Raw genomic sequence first — 18,489 nt, 5'->3', positions numbered from 1 at the left:
TGGAGCCCTTGACGTCCAGCAAATGAAGGAGTAGGATGCCCTCAAATTCCTTGCAGCAGGAACCCAGTTAGGTGGTACCAACCTTGTGTTGGTATTCCAAATGGAACAGTACATCTACAAAAGGAAAATTGATGGTATCTACATCATGAATCTGAAGAGAACCTGGGAGAAGCTTCTCCTGGCAGCTTGAGCCATTGTTGCCATTGAAAACCTGACTCAGGGGTGCCTGGGTGGCTCAGTCGGTTAAGCGTCCGACTTCAGCTCAGTTCATGAACTCACGGTTTGTGAGTTCGAGCCCTGTGTCAGTCTCTGTGCTGATAGCTTAGAGCCTGGATCTTGCTTCAGATTCTTTGTCTCCCTCTCTCTGCCCCTCCCCCACTCACACTCTGTGTCTCAAAAATAAACAAACATTTAAAAAAAAGAAAACCTGGCTCATGTCAGTGTCATATCATCCAGGAATACTGAACAGCAAGCTGTGCTGAAGTTTGCTGCTGGAGCCACTCCTATTGCTGGCTGCTTCACTCCCAGAGCCTTCACTAACCAGATCCAGGCAGCCTTCTGGGAGCTGAGATTTCTCGTGGTTACTAATCCAAAGACTGACCACCAGCCTCTCAGAGAGGTGTCTTATGTTAACCTCCTACCATTGTTCTGTGTAACAGAGACTGTCCTCTGTGCTATGTGGACATTGCCATCCCTTGCAATAACAAGGGAGCTCACTCACTGGGTCTGAAAATTGATGCTGACCTGGGGAGTTCTGTGCATGTGTGACACCATTTCCCATGAACATCCATGGAAGGTCATGCCTGATGTCTACTTATACAGAGATACTGAAGAGATTGGAAAGGAAAAGCAGGCTGCTGCTAAAAAGGCTGTGACCAAAGAGGAATTTCAGGGTGAATGGACTACTCCAGCTCCTGAGTTTATGTGATTCAACTTGAAGTCACAGACTGGTCTGAGGGCATGCAGGTTTCCTCTGTCCCTATTCAGCAGTTCCCTACTGAAGACTGGAGCACTCAGTCTACCACTGAAGACTGGTCTGCAGCTCCCACTCCTCAGGCCACTGAGTGGGTAAGAATAACCACTGAGTGGTCTTAAGCTGGTCTTCCACAAAGGCAAATAAAATGAAGTAAGGTTGATGGAAAAGAAACAGTTTCTTTAAAAAAACAATTAGCTCATTGGCCTCATCAGATTAAGAATCCTTTGGGGCGCCTGGGTGGCTCAGTCAGCTGAGCGTCTGACTTCGGCTCAGGTCATGATCTCGCGGTCCTTGGGTTCGAGCCCCACGTCAGGCTCTGTGCTGATGGCTCAGAGCCTGGAGCCTGTTTCAGATTCTGTGTCTCCCTCTTTCTCTGATCCTCCCCTGTTCATGCTCTCTCTCTGTCTCAAAAATAAATAAAAGTTAAAAAAAAAAAAAAGAATCCTTGACCTCAGTGGATATTGCGGCACTGTCTGTTGAAAGCAAGAAAAGACTGAAGATGAGGTCAGTGCCTTCCCAGGGGAAGGCTGTGGCTGCCTATCAAGGGGTCTCATAGGTAGTATCCCCTTGACCACCTTCCAAATTGTATTGTTTATGCTCATCAGGATCTCAGAAGTTTCCAGAATTCAAGGTCACTTGAATCAGGCAAAACCATAAGTTTACTCAATAGTCAACTTACAAATTTACAGTGGGAGACATTTCTTCCCAGGGACTGAAGGTCTTATGTCCACTGTCCAAGGCAGCCAATCCTAGGAACAAAATGAATATGAATGCTGAACAAAGAGTGCAAAGGGTACTGAAGAGAGATCAGAAGAGACACTCCAATCCCCCAGCAGAGCATACTTCTCCAGCAGCCACGAAGGGCAGGGTCTCTCCTCTGCACAATGCTTGGGTTTTCACTTTCTGTAACCCAAGTTGATTACTTCCCCTTCTGGCCACACCGCCATCCACTTTTCACCCAGTCTTCCTCCAGGCAGTGTACAATTCAATTGATTAAATATCCTCTGCTAAATGACGTTCACATCCTGGACTTGGCTTCCTCTGATTACACCAAATCACCTATCTTGATTGGAGCTTTGTGAGGTCCACGCATTTTACAGTGTCTTGTTTTACTCCCACAGATGACTAATCATATCCCCATTGTCTGTGAATTTTACTAGTTCAACTCAGAAGGTGACCTTATGTCCCTAATCTCCAAATTCATGGAGAGGCAGACTTCCCACTGTTGCATCCATATCCTGGTGTCAGAAATGAGGGCTGAGGCTTTCTCAGACTCTTTTCCTGCTCTACATTAGTCCCTCTAGCTGGGACAGTTTTTCTGATTCTTATCTCAACTTGATAAAGAATAGTCCTGCCTCACTCCAGCTTCCCACTGATCCCTCTGCCCCCAGCCACCCTAGGTGGCAAACTTCTATAATAGATCAAGCTGGAGGCCACCCAAATTATGATAGTAACTGATTATGGGTCAGAATAAATAATACAGTCATCAGGGTATTTGTGGGATTTTTGGATTTGGGTTTATGGTTTGTTGCTTTTGAATATAGAGTGATTTCTACTTACACAAACTGGTCAGATGGAATGATAAGCTGATTAACTGAAGAGTTTAGTTAATTAAGAGATAGTATATATGAAATAGATGAACAATGATTCTCACAGAATTATTAATGAAATATGGTTAATTCAAAATCTAAATGAACTGTAGTTATTTTCTCATTTTTCGGAAGAGTTCAGGGAAGCATTCTTGCCCCTCTTGCACCTTTCATGACTGTATTATGGACTGAAGTAATGTTTCCTCCAGCTTTTCATGTCAATCACCCAAACCCTCTCAAGTCCCTATTAGTGTTCTCTGTACTCTTTCACTTTCCAGAGTTGAAACTTTAACTATTATATTTGCATCAGTAAGAACCTCACTTACTTACTTATTTATTTATATTAAAGTTAGTTAACATACAGTATAGTATTATTGGTTTTAGGAGTAGAACCCAGTGATTCATCACTTACTTATAACACCCAATGCTCATTCCAGCAAGTGTCCTCCTTAATGCTCTGCTCCCCCCTCCATCTGCTCCCCCCTCCAGCAACCCTCAGTTTATTCTCTGTATTTAAAAATCTCTTACGGTTTGCCTTCCTCTGTGTTTTTACCTTATTTTTCTTTCCTTTACCCTATGTTGATCTGCAGTGTTTCTTAAATTCCACGTGTGAGTGAAATCATATGTATTTATCTTTCTCTGACTGATCTATGTCTCTTAGCATGATAATACTCTAGTTCCATCCACGTTGTTACAAATAAGATTTCATTCGTTTTGATCACTGAGTAATATTACATTTTTTGTATATATATATATATATATATATATATGCACACATACACACACACCATATCTTTATCTATTCATCAGTTGATGGACATTGGGCTCTTTCCATAATTTGGCTAGTGTCAGTAGTGCTGCTATAAACATTGGGGTGCATGTGCCCCTACAAATCAGCATTTTTGTATCCTTTGGAAAAACATCTAGTAGTGCAATTGCTGGGTCATAGGGTAGCTCTATTTTTAACTTTTTGAGGAAACTGTACTGTTTTTTCCCCCAGAGTGGCTATACCAATTTGCATTCCCACCAACAGTGCAAACGTGTTTCCTTTTCTCCACAGCCTCACCAACATCTGGTTTCCTGAGTTGTTTATTTTAGCCCTTCTGGCAGATGTGAGGTCATATCTCATTGTGTTTTTGATTTGTATTTCTCTGATGATGAGTGATGTTGAGCCTCTTTTCATGTCTCTGTTAGCCACCTGGATGTCTTCTTTGGAAAAGTGTCTATTCATGTCTTCTGCCCATTTCTTCCCTGGATTTTTTTTGGGGGGGGTGTTGAATTTGATAAGTTCTTTATAGAGTTTGAATACTAACCCTTTATCTGATATGTCATTTTCAAATATCTTCTCCCATTCCATCAGTTGCCTTTTAGTTTTGTTGATTGTTTCCTTCACTGTGCAGAAGCTTTTTGTCTTGATGAGGTCCCAATAATTCATTTTTGCTTTTATTTCCATTGCCTCTGCAGACATAACTAGTAAGAAGTTGCTGCGGCCAAGGTCAAAGAGATTGCTGCCTGTTTTCTCCTGTAGGATTTTGATGGTTTCTTGTCTCACATTTAGGTCTTTCATCCATTTTGGATTTATTTTTGTGTATGGTGTAAGAGAGTGGTCCAGTTTCATTCTTTTGCACATTGCTGTTCAGTTCTCCCAGCACCATTTGCTAAAGAGACTGTCTTTTTTCCAATGGATACTTTCCCCGCTTTGTCAAAGATTAGTTGGCCATATATTCTGGGGTCCATTTCTGGGTTCTCTGATCTGTTCCATTGATCTATGTGTCTGTTTTTGCACCAGTACTGTCTTGATGATTACAGCTTTGTAATACAGCTTGAAGTCTGGAATTGTGATGCCTCCAGCTTTGATTTTCTTTTTCAACACTACTTTGGCTATTCAGGGTCTTTTCTGGTTCCATATGAATTTTACAATTGTTTGTTCTAGCTCTGTGAAGAATGCTGGTGTTATATTTATAGAGATTGCATTGAATGTATAGATTGCTTTGCATAGTATCAATATTTTAACAATATTTGTTCTTCCAATCCAGGAGCATGGAATATTTTCCCATTTTGGGGGGGTCTTCTTCAATTTCTTTCATAAGCTTTCTATAGTTTTCAGCATAGACATCTTCTACCTCTTTGGTTAGCTTTATTCCTAGGTATCTCGTGGTTTTTGGTGAAATTCTTAATGGGAGCAATTCCTTGATTTCTTTTTCTGCTGCTTCATTATTGGTGTATAGAAATGCAACTGATTTCTGTACATTGATTTTATATCCTGTGACTTTGCTGAATTCACATATCAGTTCTAGAAATTTTTTGGTGGAGTCTTTTGGGTTTTCCATACAGAGCATTATGTCATCTGCAAAGAGTGAAAGTTTGACTTCTTCTTTGTCAGTTTGTATGCCTTTTATTTCTTTTTGTTGTCTGATTGCTGAGACTAAGACTTCCAGTGCTATGTTGAATAATAGTGGTGAGAGTGGACACCCTTGTTATGTTCCTGACCTTAGGGGGAAAGCTCTCAGATTCTCCCCATTGAGAATGATATTCGCTGTGGGCCTTTCATATATGGCCTTTATGATGTTGAGGTATGTTCTTTCTATCCTTACTTTCTTCAGGGTTTTTATCAAGAAAGATGCTGTATTTTGTCAAATGCTTTTCCTGAATCTATTGACAGGATCGTGTAGTTCTTATCCTTTCTTTTATTAATGCGGTATATTATGTTGATTGATTTGCAAATATTGAACCAGACCTGCAGCCCAAGAATAAATCCCACTTGATCATGATGAGAAATTCTTTTAATGTGCTGTTGAATTCAATTTGCTAGTATCTTGTTGAGAATTTTGCATCCAGTTTCACCAGGGATATTGGCCTCTAGTTCTCCTTTTTAGTGTGATTTTGTCTGGCTTTGGAATCAAGGTAATGCTGGCTTCATAGAATGAGTTTGGAAGCTTTCTTTCCATCTCTATTTTTTGGAACAGTTTGAGAAGAATAGGCATTAATTCTTCTTTAACTGTATGGTAGAATTCCCCTGTGAAGCCATCTGGTCTAGAACTCTTGTTTGTTTGGAGATTTTTGATAACTGATTCAGTTTCTTTGCTGGTTAGAGGCCTGTTCAAATTTTCTGTTTCTTCTGTTTCAGTTTTGGTAGTGTGTGAGTCTCAATAATTTGTCCATTTCTTTCAGATTGTCCAGTTTGTTGGCATGTAATTTTTCATAGTATTCTCTTATAATCATATTTCTTTGGTGTTGGTTGTGATCTCTCCTCTTTCATTCATGATTTTATCTATTTGGGTCCTCTCCCTTTTCTTTTTGATAAGTCTGGCTAGGGGAAGAACCTCACTTTAGCCTCTCTATAACTTCAGCTCATTCTTTCATTAAGTTTGTTGATTTAATATAGAGAAGCCTCCCCCACCAAATCAAGAATTTATGTTAGTGTATTTCTGTAAGGCTTTAATTTAATGTCTTCCATTCTTCTCCATTAGAAGAAGATGACAGTAAATATAGCACAAGCTCATAATTTTCCTAAGAGTTTTTAAATATAGGATGAACATTAAACTGAAATTGAAGTGTAAGAAATATCTGAAATTGTACTGCATTTATTCATTCATTTAATTATTCATTACATGAACATTTAGTAAGCATCCATCATGTGGCAGACACTATATTAGGAAATAGAAATAGCAAGATAGCAAGTCATGGCTCCAATTTTCTCAAGGAGCTCCACAGTTTAAAAAAGGAGAGACACATATGTAAAAATAAAATTTCAACTCAGTGTAATGGGTATTACTATGGAAGTTTGATGAAAGCTCAGTGGTAGCACAAAAAAAACTAAAGGACCAACTCTACCTAAGGAGAACAGTTTCCTAAGGAGGAAAGTAGCCTCCACAGAGGAAGATACTTATACTGAGTTTTGAAATAGAGGTAGACATTTTCCCACTAGACACAGAAAAGAGGGATATTTCAGACAGAAGAGCATGTGCTAATGTACAGAGGCAAGTAACAATAATGCAGCTTCTGGGGACCGGAAACAGTTTCATGGGTCTGGTGCCTAAGACAAGACCTCATAAAGATGAAGCTGGAAGGGCTAGATCCTAAATGGTCTTGAATGCCCTAACAGAGGGTTTGGATTCATTTATTTGGTAGTGGGCAGTAATTGATGAGTGCTAAACAGGGAAGTGACACAATCATATCAGTGTTAGGTAAGATCACAATGGATTCTGTGTGGATGGATATGTGGTAAGACCGGAGGTAAGAAGTATAACTGAAATAGGTGGCTGGCCACTGAAGATTTATGATTCAGCAATTCAAGATTCTACAGTATTGAGTGGATTCTGGGAAGCCTTTGCTTCACCAGGGTCGACCTATCCCAGCTCTCTCCAAGTGGAGCCATGTGACCAGTTTTTGCTAAAAGAATGTGAGTTAAAGTGTGTAGGTCATTTTGAGCCAAGGGGGTTAAGTGAATCTATCCTATACAGTTTTCACTTCCACAGAAAACCTGAAGGCCTCATGTTGAAAATGGTTTTATCACAAGATGGAAGGAACCTGAATGCCTGAGTCAGAAAAGGGGTGCCCAGGAGAGTCACCCAGCCAATTACACTTATGTTGAACTTCACATGAGTAAAAAAAAAAGTTGTGTGTATTAAGCCTCAGAGATATAAATATCATTTAAAAAAATACCTTTTGGAGGCAAGGGAATTAAAAGCAAAAATGAACTACTGGGACCTTATGAAGATAAAAAGCTTCTGCAGAGCAAAGGAAACAACCAACAAAACTAAAAGGCAACCAACGGAATGGGAAAAGATATTTGCAAATGACATATCGGACAAAGGGCTAGTATCCAAAATCTATAAAGAGCTCACCAAACTCCACACCCAAAAAACAAATAACCCAGTGGAGAAATGGGCAGAAAACATGAATAGACACTTCTCTAAAGAAGACATCCGGATGGCCAACAGGCACATGAAAAGATGCTCAATGTCGCTCCTTATCAGGGAAATACAAATCAAAACCACACTCAGATATCACCTCACGCCAGTCAGAGTGGCCAAAATGAACAAATCAGGAGACTATAGATGCTGGAGAGGATGTGGAGAAACGGGAACCCTCTTGCACTGTTGGTGGGAATGCAAACTGGTGCAGCCACTCTGGAAAACAGTGTGGAGGTTCCTCAGAAAATTAAAAATAGACCTACCCTATGACCCAGCAATAGCACTGCTAGGAATTTACCCAAGGGATACAGGAGTACTGATGCATAGGGGCACTTGTACCCCAATGTTTATAGCAGCACTCTCAACAATAGCCAAATTATGGAAAGAGCCTAAATGTCCATCAACTGATGAATGGATAAAGAAATTGTGGTTTATATACACAATGGAGTACTACATGGCAATGAGAAAGAACGAACTATGGCCCTTTGTAGCAACGTGGATGGAACTGGAGAGTGTGATGCTAAGTGAAATAAGCCATACAGACAAAGACAGATACCATATGGTTTCACTGTTATGTGGATCCTGAGAAACTTAACAGAAACCCATGGGGGAGGGGAAGGAAAAAAAAAAAAAGAGGTTAGAGTGGGAGAGAGCCAAAGCATAAGAGACTCTTAAAAACTGAGAACAAACTGAGGGTTGATGGGGGGTGGGAGGGAGGGGAGGGTGGGGGATGGGTAATGAGGAGGGCACCTTTTGGGATGAGCACTGGGTGTTATATGGAAACCAATTTGACAATAAATTTCATATATTGAAAAAAAAATAAATGTATATAGAAAAAAAAATACCTTTTGGGTTACCCTGACTAATACAGGAAGAGTATTAGGAGATGTTTGTGATACTTGAGGTAAAATAGAGACTTTGCATGTTATATGCTGAAGTATAGGAGCCCTTGAAGAAGATTAAGTGGAAGATGGAAGAAAAAGGATAATAATTTATAGATAACGTTAGGAAAACAGAAGGAGACAGGATCCAGAGCGCAGGAAGCAATAGCTCCTTCAACAGGAGAAGGGAAGGAGCGATATCTATTTAAAACAAGAGGAAAACACTGCTATAGGTAAGCAGTAAGAAACTGCCTACTAGTGACATTTTCTCTGTGTAGTAGGAGGTAAAGACATCTGCTGAGAAAGTGAAAGTATGGCAGTAAGAGTTTTGAGGAGCAAGAGAGCTGTGCAGAGATATTTAACAAGTGAAAGACACCAGCCCACATGGTTGAATGAATTTTCTTCAGCCCAGCTCATCATTCTAGGAGTAGGGGTCAAAAAGGTGGATTTTAGGATTAATCCAAGATTAAAGGATTGCAGAGTAGGTGCAATGCAAAACAAAGGAATGATGGAAATGGCCCAGTAAGTCTGGATGGGTTTCAGTACTGTTACCAAGGACCCAACAATAATTCAGTGGCTCAAACAAGATAGAATCTTCCCATTCTGGGTACACTGGAGTAAACATAGTCCACACAGGATGCAGGGAATAAAAACCTGGATAGATGGGATATAGCAGCTTTTTCAAGGACTCTGAAAATTAAATAGTAGCTGGTGGTTGGGGGAAAGGACTAGAATTTGAAGTACCATCAAACTGGTGGTGAGTTTATTATCCTTTCCTTCCAATATATCAGGGTGAACTGTAAGCAACACAAAACTTGGAGGTGGGCATCTGCACAGACAGAGCTCCAGGAGAAGCTATCTATTTCTGGCCCCCAAAGCATGGAAGTCTCCTAATTCTCAAATGGGGGAAACCCCTGCCCCTTATCTTTTCTTCATTCTTTCATACCCCACCCTCTAAGAAATCCCATAACAGCAGTGGCAGTGACAGCAACTGTAGTGACAACTGGCCTGCAGGATTCTAAAAGGCTGAGGGAGGGGAACCTTCCTCTCTGATTAGAGGAGCTGTGATTCTCAGAGGGTTAGACAAACCCCCATTACTTTTTATCTTCTCTGTGTTATCATACTGGTTAGCCCTGAACATCATTGTAATTACAAAAAGTGTGCAACATAGTGGATAAATATAACCCAAATTCTTGCTGGATAACTCCAGGTAACCAGAAAGTACTGAAGAAATTACCATAGGGAGGATATTGGAAAAGCCCTATAAAGTTGCTTATGAACTCATTTCCAAGTATACACACATGGATCTAAACCCTAAACAGCATGCCAGAGACTGTAAGAACTAATCTACAGAATTAACCACTGCCAGGGTCCCAAACTATCCACTGGGTGGTGCACATGCAAGACAGATCTGAATAGCACTGAGAAATCTTTGCAATTAGACATTATATTGAAGCCACAGAAAGCTGGTTGGAACGTGTACCTGAACCCAACTGGATTGGTTGTCTGTTAAAACAAAACAAATACCCAGAATCCCATAATGTAATATTCAAAATGTCCAAAACACAATCCAAAAATAATCAACACATAAAGAACTAGCAAAATCTCAACCCTGTGTGGTAAAAGATAATCAATATATGCCAATGCCAAGATGACACACATTATCTGATAATGAAAGCAACTATTATGAAAATAACTCCAAAAAGTAAAGGCAAACACTCTTAAATATAAAAAGCTAAAAAGTCTCAGCAAATAAAGATATAAAGAAGAAACAAAGGGCAATTTTAGAATTAAAAAACACAGAACTGTAAAACAAAAACTAAATGGGCCCAACATCAGTAGAGAGATGGCAGAGGAAAGTATTAGTGAACTTGAAGACAGATCAGTAGAATTTACCCAAAGTGAATGAGAGAGGAGACAGATTTTGTTTTTAAGAATAGAGTTTCACACACCTGTGAAATAATAACAAATGATCTAGCATTGATGTCATCAGAGTCCCACAGGGAAGGATAGAAGTGGAGTGTAGAAAAAGTATTTGAAGAAATGATGGCTAAAAATTCCCAAATTTTGTCAAAGGCATAAATCTACAGACTCAAGGAGTTCAGAAAACCTCAACAGGATAAACCCAAAGAATTCTGTGCCCAGACATATTGTTAGCAAACTTATAAACTAACCACAAAGAAAAACACTTGAGGGTGCCCAGAGGAAAAGGACTTATTATTTAAAGGCAAACAATAATTTGAATAACTATAGAATTCTTACTAGAGACTATGGAGGACAGAAGGAAGTGGAACAACATTCATAAAATGCTAGGAAAAAAATACTGAAACCAGAATTCTATATCCAATAAAACAACCTTTAGGAAGGAAGATGAAATAAAGACATTCTCTCTCTTTTTTTATTTATTTTTACTTTTTTTATATTAAACATAATTTATTATTGAATTGGTTTCCATACAACATCCAGTGCTCATCCTAACAGGTGCCCTTCTCAGTGCCCATCACCCACTTTTACCTCTCTCCCACCACCCCACCCCCATCAACCCTCAGTTTGTTTCTCAGTATTTGTCTCTTATGGTTTGCCTCCCTCCCTCTCTGTAACTTTTTTTTCCCGTTCCCCTCCCCCATGGTCTTCTGTTAAGTTTCTCAGGATCCACATGGGAGTGAAAACACATGGTATCTGTGTTTCTCTGCCTGACTTATTTCACTTAGTGTAATACCCTCCAGTTCTATCCACATTGCTGCAAATGGCCAGATTTCATTCTTTCTCATTGCCAAGTAGTATTCCATTGTATATATAAACCACATCTTCTTTATCCATTCGTCAGTTGATGGACATTTAGGCTCTTTCCATGATTTGGCTGTTGTTGAAAGTGCTGCTATAAACATTGGGGTGCAAGTGCCCCTATGCATCAGTACTCCTGTATCCCTTGGGTCAATTCCTAGCAGTGCGATTACAGGGTCATAGGGTAGATCTATTTTTAATTTTTTGAGGAACGTCCACACTGTTTTCCAGAGCAGCTGCACCAGTTTGCATTCCCACCAACAGTGCAAGAGGGTTCCCTTTTCTCCACATTCTCTTTAGCATCTATAGTCTCCTGATGTGTTCATTTTAGCCACTCTGACTGGCATAAGGTGGTATCTCAGTGTGGTTTTGATTTGTATTTCCCTGATGATGAGTGATGTTGAGCATCTTTTCATGTGTCTGTTGGCCGTCTGGATGAAAGACATTCTCAATGAAGGAAAACTAAGAGCAAGCAGACCTACCCAAAAATAATTGCTAAAGAAAATCCTTCAGACTGAAGGAAAATGTTACTAGAAGGAAACTTGGGACATCAGAAATGAAGAGAAATCAAGGAAATAGCAAATATATAAGTAAATATGAGTATTCTCGTCTTGAGTTCTTTAAAATACTTTTCTAAAGCAAAAATTAGAAAATATCTAAAACTGAACAAAAATGAAAATGCAACATATCATAATATGTGGATGCAATTAAAGCATTGCTTACAGAAATATTTATAGCATTAAATGTTTTATTGGCAAAGATGAAAGTTCTCAAATCAATATTCTAAACTCCACCTTGAGAAACTGAAAAATGATGAGTAAAATAAAACTCAAATAAGCAGGATGGAAAAAATATAAGAGCAAAAAAATCAATGAAATTGAAAACAAGACCAATAAAAAAAAACCGGTGAGATCAAAAGCTCAATAAAATTGATCAATCTTTAGCCAGAGAGGAGAGAAATTGCCACTATCAGGAATGAAAGAGAGGATATGACTATAGACCCTGCAGACATTAAAAGAATAAGTTTGGGTGGCTCAGTTGGTTGAGTGTCTAACTTTGGCTCAGATCATGACCCCATGGTTCATGAGTTTTAGCCCCTCATCTGACTCACTGCTATCAGCACAGAGCCCGCTTCAGATCCTCTGTCCCCCTCTTTCTCTGCCCCTCCCCCACTTGCATACTCTCTCAAAAATAAACATTTTAAATAAATAAATAAATAAATAAATAAATAAGGGAATACAGTGAAGAACAACTCAACACACAAATTTTCAACGACTTAGGGGAGATGGGCTAACTTCTTTAACCTACATAGTACTATAGCTATTAAAGAGATAAATTCATAGTTTAAAATCTTCCAAAGAAGAAAGCTCCAAGCCCAGGCAGTTTCACTGGTGAATGTGCAAAATGTTTAAAGAAGAATTAATATTATTCTACACAATTTCTTCCAGAAAACAGAAGAGGGGTAACACTCCCCAGCTTACTTTATGAGGCTAGCATTATCTTGATATAAAAACCAAACAAAGTACTGGAAAAGAAAACTAGAAGTGAATATACTCCATTATCAGAGACATAAAAATCCCAACAAGATATTAGCAAATTGAATCCAGTAATATATAAAAAGAATAATATACCAGAATCAAGGGAATTTATCCTGTTAATGTGATGTTGTTCAATATCTCAAAGTCATTCAATGTCATCTATCATATTAATATCAAAAAAGATGAAAAGGCAAACCACAGACAGAAGATCTTTGCAAAATAAAACATGTATCTGACAAAGGACTTATATTCAGAATATATTTTAAAAACTCTCAAGACTTGACAGAGACAAATTGAACAAAAGATTTGAGCAAATATTTTACCAGAAAAAGTATGTTGATGGCCCACAAGCTCATGAAGAGATGTACCAAATCATTAGCCATTAGGAAAATGCAAATTAACAGTTCACTTAGTATGGTGGCTGAAATTTAAATACTGACAATATTAAGCCTTGGTGAATGTAGAGCAACTGGAGTCCTCATATATCACAAGCAAGAATGTAAAATGTAGAACCACTTTGAAAGTCAGTTTAGCAATTTTTTAAAAAGTTAAGCATATACTTACCATATGGTTCAGCAATTTCCCAGATATCTACCCAAGAAAAATGCAAACACATCCTCACAAAACTGGTATATGAATATTTACAGCATAAGCATTTATAATAGTCATAAATGTAACCATATAAATGTCCAACATCTAGTGAATGGATAATCAAAATACAGCATATCCACACAATGGGCTATTACTCAGTAATTAAGAGGAATGAGCTACTGGTACACATAACAACATGGATGAATCTCAAAAACACCGTGCTAAATAGAAGAAATTAGTCACAAAAAGCAACATACTATATGATTCCATGTATATGAAATTGTAGAAAAGGTAAAACTACAACGACCTGAAGCAGACCAGTGGTTCCCTGGGGCAAGCATAGACTGCAAAAGGTCAGAAGGAAACTTTTTGTGGGTAATAGAAGTATTCTAAACTGGATTTGGGGCGGGGGGGGTGTATGGATGCACATATATATGCGATTTACCAAAGTTCATCAAGCTATACACCTAAAATGAATGAATATTATATGTAAATCATGCCACAATGCAGATAGACAAATAAAAGTGAAGATTAAGTAAGGAAGTTTTCACACAAATAAAACTTCAGTGCCAGCAGCTGTGAACCAAAAGAAACACTAGAAAGTTCTTCAGGCTGAAAGAAAATGATCTCAGAAGGTAGCATGAAAGGGCACTGGAAAGGGTAAATACATGGTTAAATATAAAAGAATATTGACTGTTTACATCAGAACAATAATAGATGCATATGTAGAAGTAAGATACATGACAAGAATAGCACAAATTGTGGTGGGCACTAAATACAGTTAAACCGTTGCAAAGGTCCTTGCCTCATTTAGAGTACTCATTTAAGGTAGACTATAACACATCAAGGATGCTTATTGTAGTGTCTGTAACAACTAAGAGAACTATGTAAGATGTATAACTATAAAGTGAACAGAGAAAAATGGAATAATAAAAAATGTTTTCATAATGCAAGAGAAGGCAGGAAATGAGAAAAAAAGGAACAAAGCACAAGAGAACAAATAGCAAGGTGTTAGACTCAAACTCTACCATTAATTATTAATAATTTTAAATGTCAGTAGTCTATAATCCAATTGAAAGACAGTTTGTCAGACTGCATTTAAAAAACACAAAACCCAGCTATATGCTATTTATTCACCAGAGTCACACATTAAGTAAAAAGAGGATGTTTGAAAATAAAAGGATGAGAAAAGATCTACTACATAAACACTCATTAAAGGAAATCTGACGAAATTAAATATCAGCAAAGTGCACTTGGAGGTAAGAAGTATTACTAGAGACTAAAAGGGATATTTCGTAATTATGGGAAGACATTTTAAAATACTACCCATTTCTATCTTCCTTTCTTGTGTTAAGTGCCATAATTATCTAATAATAGAGTAACTACCTTCTGGTAAGATGATGATTCCAAAATATCTTGTCATTTCACGCACAAAAATATCATGAAGCTGGTTTTTAAAAAAGTATTGCCCATCCATGCATCACATTAGACTTTTAAGAATGGCACCTTTGAAAATGTTGGGACTGTTACATTTGCTGATCACCAAGGGTTTTATTTGTACCTATAGCATTAACATGTGGTGAAATACTCACTGTATCTGTTCTATTTAATAGTCTATTTCCTCTTTATTCTTCTGAAGTCATGGGTAATAAATTCACTCAAAAAAACAGGAGTGAGTTAGCACTGTCCAAACAGACTAGTTTCATCAGCTTAATGAAAATAGTTTGGAAAAAGATGAGACCTTCAACAGCTGTTATGTGTCTTGATCAGAGTTCAGTCATTACCTGTCTTTAAAAAAAACTTTAACTTCATGTTCAGCTATTTTCTTTTTCCAGGTCCACACCTAGCTTCTAATGTATCCTTAAATAGAAAGCAATGAATGTAAAGCTATAGAACTTTGTATTAATGTCAGGTTCTGTTACTATTTTTCACCAGACTCTGAATGTCATCATTCAGAAACCACATATGGCTCAGTGAGGTGCTTTTGTTCATAAAAACCCTTTGGTTTTTCTCAGTGAGCAGTAGCCAGAGGTAGAGACACTCTCTAAACATTGAACCAGGAGCTATTCAGGTAGGACACTGTGTAGGATAAGCAGAACATGTCCATCATTCAACAACTTCATTTGAATGAGGACCAGCAACAAAACAACAACAAAATGGAGGGGCAGTCATGTGTAAGCTTTGATGTGTTATAAGCTGGTCAAAGCAAAATTAACTGTATGGCACACTGAGATTGGAAGATTTGGGGAGATGTGGCCAGGGTGCAGGGCTCTCAGAGGAGGAGGAGCTAAGATTTCTGAATGATGGAGCAAGAAAGAGCTAGGGAGGGGAGCATAAAAACCTTGGCCTCATTTGCCTCCCTGTTTTTGCCTCTGGCCAATACTCCCTGTGGGTCAAACACAACTGGAAAGCAGAAGGCAAGTTGGGGCAGCCTCTCCAAGTGCAAAGCAAGATGGAGAAAGGTATAGATGGCATCTGGATGGGCATAGGAAGCTATCTAGCACAGGAGGCTGCTGCAACTGTCTAGATAACGACCACCTACTGAACTTGAATCTCCATTCTGCCATAAACTGTGTGCTCTGTGACATTGTGAAAACCATTTAACTGGTCTGAGCCACAGTGTCCTATTCTGTTAAAATGTGGGGGAATATAGCTACCTCTCAGAGTTATTGTGAGGATAAGGTTAATACTTGTAACATTTAGTGCAGTGCCTGGCACAGAGTAAGAGCTAGACAAATGATGTTACCTTCCCTTCTCCATTAAATATATTCTCTGCTTGTCTAGAGATCTTTCTTTTTAATGTTAGCATGCTTTAGAAAAATCCTCTTATTCCTAAAGACCCAGGGGAAGTGTCAGGATCATTCCTATGTCAGATACATTACAGTAATAATTGCCTTGGTCAGGGTACTATTTAAGCAGAAAAACATCTTTTATTCTTGAGAAATGTTGCATACACTACAAGGGACTAATTTGGCCCTTAGCAAATAATTCAATATAAGCTCCCACTTATTTACCAGAAGCAGCAGTTTATTTCCTAGGACTGCTAGACACTGGCATCAGCTGTACCCTATTTGTTTGTGTCAGGTAATGAGATGCTCTGCATGCAGAACACTTTCATTTGGGGAGGCTCAGAAGATTTGCCATAAGCCAATTGTTCATTCCAAGGATTAGAAGAGCATTTTTTATTGTAAATTGCACACCAATTTGCAATGTCATTTCCAAGTTCTGATGGAAAGTCTATAATGTATTCCTATAATCATCTAATGTTTTTATCTATGATCCCTCAAGCTGGAATATTTTCTGCCATTCCATTCACCCAGATTAATTCCAAAACAATGATGTTTGCCCTGCTGGCAAGGCCTCCAGAGGAGTATAGACCATGCCCAGGCTGCAGGCTTCCCCTGTGGGGTGCTCTGATGACAAGGGAAAAAATGAAGGTATTGAATGCAGTATGGAGAAAGGCTCACAAAATGATACTAATGCTTTTGTGTATATCCACTTTCCACTTTACCCAGCAACCTCACAGCCACTATGTTGATTGATGATTGCCTCCTTGTTTTTTACAAATGAGAAAACTGACACTCCAAGATCTAAGCAGCTTGCTTCCACAAGTTGGGTTGACACAAGGATTAGAATACAGAACTTCCTATTCTAAAGTACTTGTCCGGGGGTGAAAACGTAAGCTTACATCCTAGAGTAACCTGCTGACTGCGTGCTGTCTGTAAAGCAATAAGACAAGACCACCAGAGCTTCACCAGTAAAAAAGAAAGCAGACTTTAGAGTTTATTTATTGGCCTGACAAAAAGACACTCATCAGTTAAAAAAAAAAAAATCATTGACTAGTTTGCTGAGGGGGAAAAGTCAGAATTTTGTAAGTGCTTTAGAAAAGTGGAAGAGATTCAAGATGTTTATGCTAATTAAGGATTGGAAACTAATACTCTGATAGAATGGAGCCAGTCCAAAGGTCTTACGTGATTGGTTAAAACAAGTGCCATTGCTCAGTTAGTTAAGCGTCCAACTTCAGCTCAGGTCATGATCTCACCATTTGTGAGTTCAAGCCCTGCATTGGGCTCTGTGCTGACAGCTCAGAGCCTGGAGCCTGCTTCGGGTTCTGTGTCTCCCTCTCTCTCCTCCCCTGTTCATGCTCTGTCTCTCTCTTTCTCTCAAAAATAAATAAACATTAAAAAAAATTAAAACAAATGCCATTGTTCATTGGTCTGTAGAGCCTTCAGCTGGATCCAGTAAGGGTCTGGAAGGTGGGGGGGGTGGTGGTCACTAAAAGTTAATATTCCTTTTTCACCTTCAGCTGGTCACAGTAGTTAAGCACAGCATTCAGTTTTGACATCTCAAACTCCCAAACTCCTCAAACATTCATCAGAATCACACCAATGGCTTGCTGAAACATTGCTGGGCCCAACCCAAGTTTCTGATTCAGTAGGTTTGGCTTAAAGTCTTAGAACCTGTATTTCTAACAAGTTCCCAAATGAAGCTTTGCAGCTGGTCCAGGGTCCATGCTTTGAGAATGACTGTCCTACTAGATACATAATGCCGAAAGGGGGTAGTTTTAATTTTAAACCTCATTGACATCAACCTCCTCTTTAAGATCTAACTACCAGATGACTCTCTCACAGAGGTCTCTCCTGACAATGACTTTCATATTCTACTTATGGAAGACCTGCCTTTTCTTCCGACAGTAGTTCTCAAAGGAGGGAACTATTTTTATGGGGGAGGAGGGAATGAAGAAATTGTTCATGGAATCCAAAGTCAACACAACTTTTACCACAACTTCACACCCTGTATCTTTTCATTTCCCTTCCTTGGGAAGAATCAGTACTGAATTGTTTGACTCGTCTTTTAAAAAAAAAAAGATAGCATTACATGCATTGAATGTGTCTCATGACATTTAGAGTTTGCTTTTTGTTACCCCACCTTCCCTGATCAATAATCACATTTTTCTATGCTCATAACTTTATCCTGTCTCATTTTTGGTCAGTGTATAAATCTGATTTATTTCTGCTATGACTCAGCCAGATAGTTTTCCAAGCTTACAGTTCTTCTTGTAAAAATCCAATGTTCTCCAGTTATACCTTCTTTGTTCCTTTGTTGGGCATATGTCTCTCAGTGCCCCATGGAAGTTATTTGTGTACTGGTTTGTGTCTTCCAGTGGATTGGTGTCTGTGGAGAGAAGGGACTAATTATAAAGCTTTGTTTTTC

The 18,489-nt window shown here is 38.7% G+C and overlaps 1 pseudogene; it reads left to right on the top strand.

The window, feature by feature from the left end:
• The first annotated feature begins 415 nt into the window (after window positions 1-415).
• LOC128315381 (40S ribosomal protein SA-like) lies at window positions 416-12,363 on the top strand (annotated as a pseudogene).
• The last annotated feature ends 6,126 nt before the right edge of the window (window positions 12,364-18,489 follow it).

This window comes from Acinonyx jubatus, chromosome C2, assembly GCF_027475565.1.
Source record: "Acinonyx jubatus isolate Ajub_Pintada_27869175 chromosome C2, VMU_Ajub_asm_v1.0, whole genome shotgun sequence".
NCBI lineage: Eukaryota > Metazoa > Chordata > Mammalia > Carnivora > Felidae > Acinonyx > Acinonyx jubatus.
Note: the sequence above shows the minus strand (reverse complement) of the source record. Positions and strands in the feature narration are given on the sequence as shown.